Source organism: Stenella coeruleoalba (genome assembly GCF_951394435.1).
Source record: "Stenella coeruleoalba genome assembly, chromosome: 19".
Lineage (NCBI taxonomy): Eukaryota > Metazoa > Chordata > Mammalia > Artiodactyla > Delphinidae > Stenella > Stenella coeruleoalba.
The window spans coordinates 19,558,140-19,570,365 of NC_137165.1; positions in this window are offsets into that span (position 1 = coordinate 19,558,140).

The window sequence follows — 12,226 nt, forward strand, 5'->3', positions numbered from 1 at the left end:
ACAGACAGCTTGGGTAAAAAGGCCATCAAAGAGAGTTCTGCTAAAACTGTCATCCAAGGGTCACCATGCACACACTCAGAGAAGTGCTCTCTGAGAGTGACACCAAAGGCTTCACACTACAGGAAAAATAGAATTCACTAAAATAGCTAGCCAATGACAAAATAATAGAAAATAAAACCACAGTAAAAACAAACCCTGGAGAGGGGACAGGAGAATTGGTATCTACCTTAAGACACTGGAAAAAGAAGAGCAAACTAAAACCAAAGCAAGGAAGGAAATAATATAGGTGAGAGGGGAAAATAATGAAATAGAAAATAAAAATATAGAGGCTTCAACTAAACCAAAAAATGGTTCTTTGAAAAGAGCAAGGAAATGGACAAATCTTTATCTAGACTGACCAAGGGGGGTGGGGGGAAGAGAACACTCAAATTACTAAAAATAGTAATGAAAGAGGTGACACTAGTACTGACCTTAGGAAATAAAAAGAATTATAAGGGAATACTATGAGCAAGCATATGCCAATAAATAAGATAATCTGGATAAAAAAGGAAAAGTTCCTAGAAAGACACAAGCTACCAAAACTGACTCAAAAATAAAGTCTGGGGCTTCCCTGGTGGCGCAGTGGTTGGGAGTCCGCCTGCCGATGCAGGGGACGCGGGTTCATGCCCCGGTCTGGGAAGATCCCACGTGCCATGGAGCGGCTGCGCCCGTGAGCCATGGCCGCTGAGCCTGCGCGTCCGGAGCCTGTGCTCCGCAACGGGAGAGGCCACAACAGTGAGAGTAACGTGTACCGCAAAAAAAAAAAAAAAAAAAAAAAAAAAAGAAAGTCTGAATAGACCTATAGCAGGTAAAAAGATTAAATTAGTAATAAAAAAAAAAAGCTTCCCCCCCAAAAAAGCTCAGGATCAGCTCACTTCATTGGCACATTCTACTGAACACTGAAAGAAGAGTTAACACCAACTCTTGCACAAATGCTTAAAAAAAAAAAAAAGAAGAAGAAGAGGGAACAGGGATCCAGATTGAAAAGGAGGAAGTAAAACTATTTCTATTTGCAGGTGACATAATCTAGTATATTGAAAATGCCAAGGAATCCACTTAAAAAATTATTACTAATAAATTATTACTAATAAATGAGTTACTAATAAATGAGTTCAGCAAGGTTACAAGACACATAAGCAACAAAATCAAAATCAACAGATAAAAATCAAATATGTTTCTATATAGAGTCAGTAAGTAAACTGAAAATAAAATTAAGTAAATGATTCCATTTACAGTAGCATCAAAAAGAATACAATACTTAGGAATAAATTTAACAAAAGTGCAAAACTTACACTCTGAAAACTACAAATAATGCTGAAAGAAAAAGTGCAAAACTTACACTCTGAAAACTACAAATAATGCTGAAAGAATTTAAAGAAAACCTAAACCTATGGAAAGACATCCCAGGTTCATGGATCAGAAGACGTCATATTGTTAAGATGTCAATAACTCCAATTGATCTCCAGATTGAAGACAATCTATATCAAAATCCCAGCTGGCTCATCTGCAGAAATTGACAAAATGATCCTAAAATTCATTTGGAAATGGAAGGGGCTCAAAATAGCCAGAAGAGTCTTAAAAAAGAACAATATTAAAGGCTCAAACCTCCTGATTTCAAAATCTACTACAAAATTGAAGTAATCAAGATACTGTGGTACTGGCTCATAGTATAAATGGATAGATTTTTTTAAAATTATATATGTGTGTATTTTATATATTATATAGATAGATATTTAAAGATATCGATATATAGATAGAAGACAGATATAGACATAAAAAAGGATGAATAAATAACCCAGTTTTATAATGGGCAGAGGATCTGAAGAGACAGATGTAATAAGATATATGAATAAGCAACAAACACATGAAAAGACGCTCAATGTCATTAGCCATCAGGGAAATGCAAATGAGATGCCATTTTTCACCCACTAGGATAGCTGTAATCAGAAAGATCATGACAAGTGTCAGTGAGGATGTGGAGAAATTGGAACCCTCACACACTGGTGGTGGGAATGCAAAGTGGTACAGTGACATTGGGAAACAGTCTGGCAGTTCCCCAAAAAGGTAAACATGGACTTACCATATGACCAGCAATTCTACTCTAGGGATATCCAAGAAAATTGAAGACATGCCCCCACAAAGACTTGCACGTGAATGTTCACAGTAGCATTATTCCTAGTAGCCAAAAAATGGAAACAACCCAAATGTCCATCAGCTGATACACAGATTGATAAAATGTGGCATATCTGTATAGTAAATACGATTGCCAATAAAAGAGATGGATCAACAACCATCTGCTATAACTTTGATAACAGTAGACTAAGTGAAGGAAGCCAGTCACAAAGTACCACATATTGTATGATTCCATTTATACACAAGTGCCCAGAATAGGCAAATCTATAAAGATGAAAAATAGATTAGTGGTTGCCTAGGGCTTGGAGGGGAAGAAAAATGGGGGATGATAACTAAGGGATATAGCATCTCTTGGGGTAACGAAAATGTTCCAGAATCGATTATGGTGATGTTTATGCAACTCTGTGATTACAAGGAATCGTACATTTTAAATGGGTGAATTGTAAATGTGTCACTTGTAAATTACATCTCAATAAAGAGGTTTTAAAAAACAACAGAACACCCTGGACTTAGAGTCATGGACCCAGGATTTCAAGTCCTGGTTTGCCATTTACTAGCTCTGTGACTTTGGGTAAGTTCCTGAACCTCTCTGATGGTATGTTCTCCTCTGTGAACAGGGTAAAATAATCTCTGTCTGGCCCATCTCATAGGAGCCTTGTGCAGATATAAAGTCTTAAACTTTATTAAACTATATACCTGTAAGGCAGTTTAAGACTTATAAGATATCTATCTTATCTTTATCTAGATATAAAGTCTTAAACTGTCTTACAATTATAAAGTCTTAGGACTCTGCTCTCCTGCAGGCCACGTGGCACATCTCCCGTCCCTTCCAGACTCATAGTTATGCCTGCACATTTTGCTGTGTTTTTCCTGATCCTGGGGGTCTGGGCCAACCCCTCACCTAAAGATGAAAAAAGCGAAGCCCAGGGAGGGTGTGGCCCCTCCAAGGTCACAGGTCTAGATGGTGACAGAGCCTGGCTAAGCCCTGCCCCTCCCCCCTGGCTGCAGGGTCCTTCAGCACACACCCCTGCGGTCCCTGAAGCTGGAGTCTGACAGGTAGGCCTTGCCTCAACCCTGTCCTCTGACACCATCCTCACGTCATCAGGTCATTTTGATTTCAATGAAAAAAGCCAGCGCCTACCGAGTGTTTAAATCGAGCCCAACATTCTGCGTTCTCATGTGACCCTCACCAACCATTAGGGGAAGGTACCGCCAGCATTCCCATTTCAGAGATGAGGAAGTTGAGGCTCAGGAAATTGAAGCCACCTGCTAGAGTGCACGAGCCTTGAACACAATGGAGTTGGGCTTTGAACCCGCTCCGTCTGACAGCAAAGCCCACATTATGACCGCCAAGCTCCCTATCTCTTGCCCTTTTAGCCATGGGCCTCCTCAGTTCCGATGGCCTCGTGATCACCCAACTGCAGCCTCCCCTGTGGGCTCACCTTGGGCTTCTCGCCTACTAACTGCTCCACCTGACAGGTCTGGAGCTCTGGAATCTCTGGCCCCCAATTCTGCCCTTCCTCCTCTCCCACCCTTCAGTGCAGGGAAGCTGCCTGCACCCTGAGCTGTTCATGGGACTCTCTTGGCCTCAGGCTGAGGCTCTGTAAGAGGGGACATGGCACACGTCCTACCTCACAGGGCTGGTGGGAGGATGAAGATCCCGAAAAAGGAAAAAAAAAATCCTTATTTTCAAGCAGGGCTTCCTCATATAAAAAGGAAAAAAAAATTGGACCCAAATTCATTTAACTGATCTGGGGGTGAGGAGTGGAGGGTTGGCGAGACATCACCCCTCCTGGTCTCTGCTTCTCCCCCTGTAACAGGAGACAGTGGGGCCGACCCCCTGGGGTCCCTTCCAGCTCCCACCCTCTGGGCCACCTAAGAAGCAGAAGCTGATCAGCGAGCTGCCTCGGGGCTCCAGGACTCCGGATGGTAACACAAGGCTTTATTATGTCCTTTTCTTCCTTTGTGTGCCTCTTAAGTGATTAGTGTAAAGCTCTATGCACAATAGACTTTTAATTAATATTTGTGTAATGCATAAATGCATGAACCCTGGTGGAGCTCGAGGGGGAAGGGACTGGACGCCTCCCTCCATCCCAGGCTTCACAGGAAAAAACAAGCCAGGAGTTCCCCGGGGTTGGGGGGTGGGGCGCCAGGGCTGAGAGGGGACCCTTCGCACAGCCTTTGTGCCTTGGGTGTCCTTTCCAGAGGTGAGGAGAGAGGATGCTGGCGACCCCCCTCCCAACTTCTCTTTCTTTGCTTCCTGGGCAGGTGAGTGTGGAAGCGAAGAGACTCCAGGTTTGGGCTTGGAGATCAAAGCCTCATTCCGGAATTCTGAGCAGGAGGGCGGGTGATTCTCCCTCCTGGGGAGGTCTTTCTGCCCTGCTCCCCCCCACCAGGACACAGGGCCCTCCCCTTCTCAAGGCACACTATCTCTTCCCCATCCTCGCTTAGTTCAACACACTTCCTCTACTGGGTGTGGCAGGCAGCTGGCTGCCCCGTGGGGACCACACTCAGTCTTCCCTCCCCCACCTCCAGGGCTCCCTCCCACACTTCAGGGCTGTTAGTGGAAAGGCGAAGGGTGACTGCCAAACTGTGGCAGATGGAAGGAGGGGAGGATGGCTGGCGTCTTTCTACAGCATGCCAGGGCCAAACACAGCACCTGCTCCACAGCAGGAAGCCAGCGGTTGGCACTCACCTCCCTGTCAACCCCGCCCTGCTCTCCGTCTTCACCCCCAGCCTCCTTAGGCGCAGTCTGTCCTGATTTCTGAGCCCATCCTAAGCCAGGATGGATGGAAGAAAGATGTCTATTGGCAAGTATAGGATTGGGGGCCCAGCTGTGTGCTCTCTGAAATCTCCAATGCTGCTGACTTGAAGGCCATCCTTCGGGGCAGCCTGGGGGACACCAGGAGCCTCCCCCGCCAACCCATCCTCCACTGGGCTGGACTTACTGCCCCCTCTCTGCCCATACCTCACTTAGGGCCCAGCTTTGGGCCCTGCCTCTCTCTTTGATCGAAGTACCCCCTTTCCAGTATTTCATTTGTCCTGTTTATTAACGCCTGTTCTGTGCAGGGCACAGGGCCAAGACTGGAGAATGAGGTTGTGATGTGTGTGTCCGCGCGGCTCCTGAGGGGAAACTGAGGCTCCAGGAGGCCGAGTGTGAAGTGGTCAGATGTGAAGTCAGGAGACACAGAGAGTCCTGCCCCACTCTGCAGAGGGCTCCCAGGACCCTGGGCACCCCCTCCTCTCCTCTGGAATTTGCTTCCTTATCCTTCAATGAGCAGATTGCAAGGGCTGGGGAGACAGTGGTTCTCAACGATCAAGAGCCTGATAAAGACAGTGGATTCTTTCCAAAAAATGCAGATGTATTCATACGTGAGACATTTTGCAAAATAAATGAAAGGCACTCAGTTGACCCTGGAACCCTACAGCCACACGGTCTCCAGGGACCCCAAACTCCCAAGACGACTTAGTGCCCAGTACCCTCCAGTTGATAACTCCAGCCCGTGACCTCATCCTGTACGAGTGCATCCACCTAGAGGTCACGTTTGTTGTGTGGTTTTTAATTTTTTGTGTGCTTCATTTTGACCCAAGACCATCGAGACATCAGGCGTTGTCCGACTGGTCTAACAACATAGCAGGACTGATGCCCAATTTCTGGAATCTTCAGGACAGGCTTTCTCCTCCCCACCTACACCCAGCCACTAGCTTAGCGCAGCTGGGGCTGTGGGTGTGGGCTGATTCATCTTCCTAATAAAACCCATCCATCCAGTTTCTAGAAGAAACAGATTGGAGGTATCCCCAGAGCTAGACTTGGGCAAACAAAGTAATAATGTTATCAGTCTTAACAGAACTATTTAAATACAGGCTGGGTTGCTGGGGAGATGAAAGGGGGGCACTTTTGTTATGAAAATGAAGGGAAGTGGGAGGGTTGAGTTTGTGTTTTGATATGTTAATGACGTTGGAAGCCACCAGAGTGGGGACAGATGGGAAAGCTGTGTTGCCCAGCATATTTATTTGTGCAGTTTAATTTAACAGCTAGGCTACAACAGAGCTGCAATCGGGGCTGCGTAAAGATAATTACAGCCCTGTTATTAATCAGGTGGCTGCAGGAGGTGGCTTGCTATCTTGCCGCTGCCTTTGCTGCAGATAGATCTGCAGCCTCCCTGACGCAGCACCGTCGTGGTCTCTTTCCACCACCTAGTGGCAACTCCAGGAATTGCCTGGGAGGAAACGGAAAACGAGCAAACCATTTGGGTTTCTTTTGATAAAAGGAGCAAAAACTGTTGCTGTTTCCGAAAAGATAAGATATGGAAAGGTCTCTGGAAACAGTGGCCAGTTTGTCCCTTTTTACCGATGCTGAATCTGAGATCTGAGAGGGTAATTTGCCCAAGGACAGAGTTTTGGGCTGGGAGTAGTGTTTTGAAATCCATTGACTTTCCTAAAATATAAACACTCATACTTCTCCAACCCTTACTCCTTCATCCTGTCTGTTTTTCGACCCTTTTGTATAACGTTTGTATTTATTTACTTAGGATTCCGTTTCTGATTTTGTTTGATTTTAGTTTCCCCTAGCTCCTGTATAGACTGAGTTGAATGCAACTGAGAAATAATCTCACCAGTAGAGGGAGTGGCAGAGGAGATGCAATGACAGAAAATGAACTGCCTCCTAGAATGGGAAGAGTCAGGCGCGAGAGCCTTCACATGGTAAATTTATACAGCTCTGAGACATTATAATTAACTAGGGTCCATAGGGTTCACTCTTTGTACAGTACCATTTACGGGTTTTGACAAATGTATAATGACACGTATCCACCATTACAACAGCATACAGAAGAGTCTCCCTGCCTCCTAAATCTCCTGTGTTGCACCTACTCATCTCTCCCCTTGTCCCCCCGAACCCCTGGCAACCACTGATCTTTCTATGTCTCCAAAGCTTTCCTTCTTCCAGAATGTCACATAGTTGGAAATCATACAATAGGTAGCCTTTTCAGATTGGCTTCCTATACTCAGCAATAAGCATTGAGGGTTCCTTTATGTCTTTTTCTAGCTCGAGAGCTCATTTCTTTTCATCCCTGAATAATATTCTATTGTATGGATATACCACAATTTGTTTATCCATTCACCCGTTGAAAGGCATCTTGGTTGCTTCCAGTTTTGGGCGATTATGAATAAAGTTGATATAAACATTTGTGTGTAGGTTTCTGTGTGGTTATAAGTTTTCAGCTCGTTTGGGTAAACACCATGGAGCACAACTGCTGGGTCAAATGGAAAATGTGTTTAATTTTGTAAGAAATCATCGAAGTGTCTTCCAAAGTGGCTGTACCATTTCGCATTCCCAGCAGCAGTGAATGAACGTTTCTGTTGCTCTGCATCCTAATGCCTGAGCATTAGGTGATGTCAGTGTTCTGCATTTTAGCCATTCTAACAGGTGTAGTGATATCTCACTGTTGTTTTAATTTTCAATTCCCTAATGGCATATGATGTTGAGCATCTTTTCATATGTTTATTTGCCATCTACACTGATCCACACAATGGACTATTATTGAATGATAAAAAGAAACAGGCTATTGGGCTTCCCTGGTGGCGCAGTGGTTGAGAGTCCGCCTGCCGATGCAGGGGACATGGGTTCGTGCCCCGGTCCGGGAAGATCCCACATGCTGCAGAGCGGCTGGGCCCGTGAGCCATGGCCGCTGAGCCTGCGCGTCCGGAGCCTGTGCTCCGCAACGGGAGAGGCCACAACAGTGAGAGGCCCGCGTACCGCAAAAAAAAAAAAAAAAAAAAAAAAAGAAAGAAAAAAAAAGAAACAGGCTATCAAGCCACAATAAAACATGAAGAAATCTTTGATGCATGTATATCTTCTTTGGTGAGTTGTCTGTTTGGATCTTTTCCCATTTTTTAATCAGGTTGCTTGTTTTGTTATTGTTGAGTTTCAAGAATTCTTTGTATATTTTGGATACCAGTCCTTTATCAGATGTGTGTGTTGCAAATATTTTCTCCCAGTTTGTGGCTTGTTTTTTCATTCTAACTGCCCCACCTTTTTACTTTGTTGGCCAGTGAAATTTTTCAGAGTGTAGAGTATGAGAATAATTGAAGGGAAGAGAAAGGGAGCTAGAAGAAGCAGTACTGGGGTTATGAATTAGATTCACTTTAATTTCCTTTGAGAGATAGGAATAGAACAGGAAATTCTCCCAAGGTTGTCCACTCAGAGGCACCGTTCTTCTCTAAAAGGTTTCTGTTTATCAGAAGCCTTCAAGGTCCTGTTAGTGGTGAAGGAATGAGATGCAGGCTTTTGTGTTGGGCTGCAGGAGAAAGGATGCTCAGGGAGCTGCTGTATGATTCTTACAGGGACCCTGAACCTTCCTGCCCTGCCCTTTCCTTCCTTGGCCCAAGGAGGAGAACGAGAAATGAGAATCCGGCAGATTCTTTATGCTGTGGCTGCACTGTTGTCCTATCCTAACAGCAGACAAATCGAAGACCCTTTCCCCCTTGGGACCCTCTCAGGTTCCTCACGTATCTTCCTTTTGGACAAAGGTCAGCAGCCTCCCTCCCTGGCTGGGTGTTAGTGTCCTGTCCACTCCCCCCACCCCTCCCCCTGCATTTTGCACCCAGTGACCTTGATGATCACTGCGAGGTGTATCAGAGCTTTGGTGGCGGTGGGGAGTTCCTTCTATTTAAGCCCAAATGGGAGGGTGGACCCCATAGCTCTCAGCTGCCCCACCCCAGCAAATACAGCTCTTAGACCCCGTACCCTGGGCCCCATGTTTTTAGAGGTCCCCACCTGAACAGACAGCTCACACTAAACATATCAAAATGCTCCTGCGTATTCTGCCCTCAGGATGCATTGCTCAGCATTTCTCGAGGACAACCTGTAACCGTCAACATCTGTTCTGTGGCCAACTCTGTGGTCAGGTCCCAGGAAACCCTCCTATCTCTTGCCCTGTATCCTCCAAACCAAAGGCAGCTGTTGTTGGAATTCCAGGCAGCTGTGTGCTGCTGCGTGGCTGCCAGCCTCAGAGAGGGATGGTGCACTGGAGGATGGGGACGGTGTGAGCCGCAGAAGCCTTTTGGTTAGCAGAAAGGGAAATTAATTAACTTGTCAAATCCTTCCTCTCAGAGAGCATGACAACTATTGATTCCTGCTTAAAGAGAAAGGCCAGGTTTTGGCTTCTTTTGTTGCTATGTGTTGTTCCGGTGGAATTAACACAGGACTTAATGGAGTGTTCATAAAACCACAAACATAGGCACTTCCCTGGTGGAGCAGTGGTTAAGAGTCTGCCTGGCTCATCCACTAGAGGGCAGACAGCAGACGCAAGAAGAACTACAGTCCTGCAGCCTGTGGGACGAAAACCACATTCACAGAAAGATAGACAAGATGAAAAGGCAGAGGGCTATGTACCAGATGAAAGAACAAGCTAAAACCCCAGAAAAACAACTATATGAAGTGGAGATAGGCAACCTTCCAGAAAAAGAATTCAGAATAATGATAGTGAAGATGATCCAGGACCTCGGAAAAAGAATGGAGGCAAAGATCGAGAAGATGCAAGAAATGTTTAACAAAGACCTAGTAGAATTAAAGAACAAACAAACAGAGATGAACAATACAATAACTGAAATGAAAACTACACTAGAAGGAATCAATAGCAGAATAACTGAGGCAGAAGAATGGATAAGTGACCTGGAAGACACAGTGGTGGAATTCACTGCTGAGGAACAAAATAAAAAAAAAGAATGAAAAGAAATGAAGACAGCCTAAGAGACCTCTGGGACAACATTAAACGCAACAACATTTGCATTATAGGGGTCCCAGAAGGAGAAGAGAGAGAGAAAGGACCCGAGAAAATATTTGAAGAGATTATAGTCAAAAACTTCCCTAACATGGAAATAGCCACCCAAGTCCAGGAAGTGCAGAGTCCCATACAGGATAAACGCAAGGAGAAACATGTCGAGACATATAGTAATGAAATTAGCAAAAATTAAAGACAAAAAAAATTATTGAAAGCAGCAAGGGAAAAATGACAAATAACATACAAGGGAACTGCCATAAGGTTAACAACTGATTTCTCAGCAGAAACTCTACACGCCAGTAGGGAGTGGCACGATATACTTAAAGTGATGAAAGGTAAGAACCTACAACCAAGATTACTCTACCTGGCAGAGATCTCATTCAGATTCGATGGAGAAATCAAAAGCTTTACAGACAAGCAAAATCTAAGAGAATTCAGCACCACCAGCTCTACAATAAATGCTAAATGAACTCCTCTAAGTGGGAAACACAAGAGAAGAAAAGGACCTACAAAAACAAACCCAAAACAATTAAGAAAATAGTCATAGGAACATATATATCGATAATTACCTTAAATGTAAATGGATTAAGTGCTCCAACCAGAAGACACAGGCTCACTGAATGGATACAAAAACAAGACCCATATATATGCTGTCTACAAGAGATCCACTTCAGACCTAGGGACACATACAGATTGAAAGTGAGGGGATGGAAAAAGATATTCCATGCAAATGGAAATCAAAAGAAAGCTGGAGTAGCAATACTCACATCAGATAAAATAGACTTTAAAATGAAGAATGTTACAAGGGACAAGGAAGGGCACTACATAATGATCAAGGGATCAATCCAAGAAGAAGATATAACAATTATAAATATATATGCACCCAACATAGGAGCACCTCAATACATAAGGCAACTGCTAACAGCTATAAAAGAGGAAATCGACAGTAACACAATAATAGTGGGGGACTTTAACACCTCACTTCCACCAATGGACAGATCATCCAAAATGAAAATAAATAAGGAAACAGAAGCTTTAAATGACACAATAGACCAGATAGATTTAATTGATATTTATAGGACATTCCATCCAAAAACAGCAGATTACACTTTCTTCTCAAGTGTGCACAGAACATTCTACAGGATAGATCACATCTTAGGTCACAAATCAAGCCTCAGTAAATTTAAGAAAATTGAAATCATACCCAGCATCTTTTCTGAACACAACGCTATGAGATTAGAAATGAATTACGGGGAAAAAACATAAAAAAACACAAACACATGGAGGCTAAACAATACATTACTAAATAACCAAGAGATAACTGAAGAAATCAAAGAGGAAATCAAAAAATACCTAGAGACAAATGACAATGAAAACACGATGATCCAAAACCTATGGGATGCAACAAAAGCAGTTCTAAGAGGGAAATTTATAGCAATACAATCCTACCTCAAGAAACAAGAAAAATCTCAAGTAAACAATCTAATCTTACACCTAAAGGAACTAGAGAAAGAAGAACTAACAGAACCCAAAGTTAGCAGAAGGAAAGAAATCATGAAGATCGGAGCAGAAATAAATGAAATAGAAACAAAGAAAACAATAGCAAAGATCAATAAAACTAAAAGCTGGTTCCTTGAGAAGATAAACAAAATTGATAAACCATTAGCCAGATTCATCAAGAAAAAGAGGGAGAGGACTCAAATCAATAAAATTAGAAATGAAAAAGGAGAAGTTACAACAGACACCACAGAAATACAAGGCATCCTAAGAGACTACTACAAGCAACTCTATGCCAACAAAATGGACAACCTGGAAGAAATGGACCGATTCTTAGAAAGGTATAATCTTCCAAGACTGAACCAGGAAGAAATAGAAAATATGAAGAGACCAATCACAAGTAATGAAATTGAAACTGTGATTAAAAATTTTCCAACAAACGAAAGTCTAGGACCAGATGGCTTCACAGGTGAATTTTATCAAACATTTAGAGAAGAGCTAACACACATCCTTCTCAAACTCTTCCAAAAAATTGCAGAGGAAGGAACACTCCCAAACTCATTCTATGAGGCCACCATCACCCTGATACCAAAACCAGACAAAGATACTACAAAAAAAGGAAAATTACAGACCAATATCACTGATGAATATAGATGCAAAAATCCTCAACAAAATACTAGCAACCAGAATCCAACAACACATGAAAAGGATCATACACCATGATCAAGTGGGACTTATCCCAGGGATGCAAGGATTTTTCAATATCCGCAAAT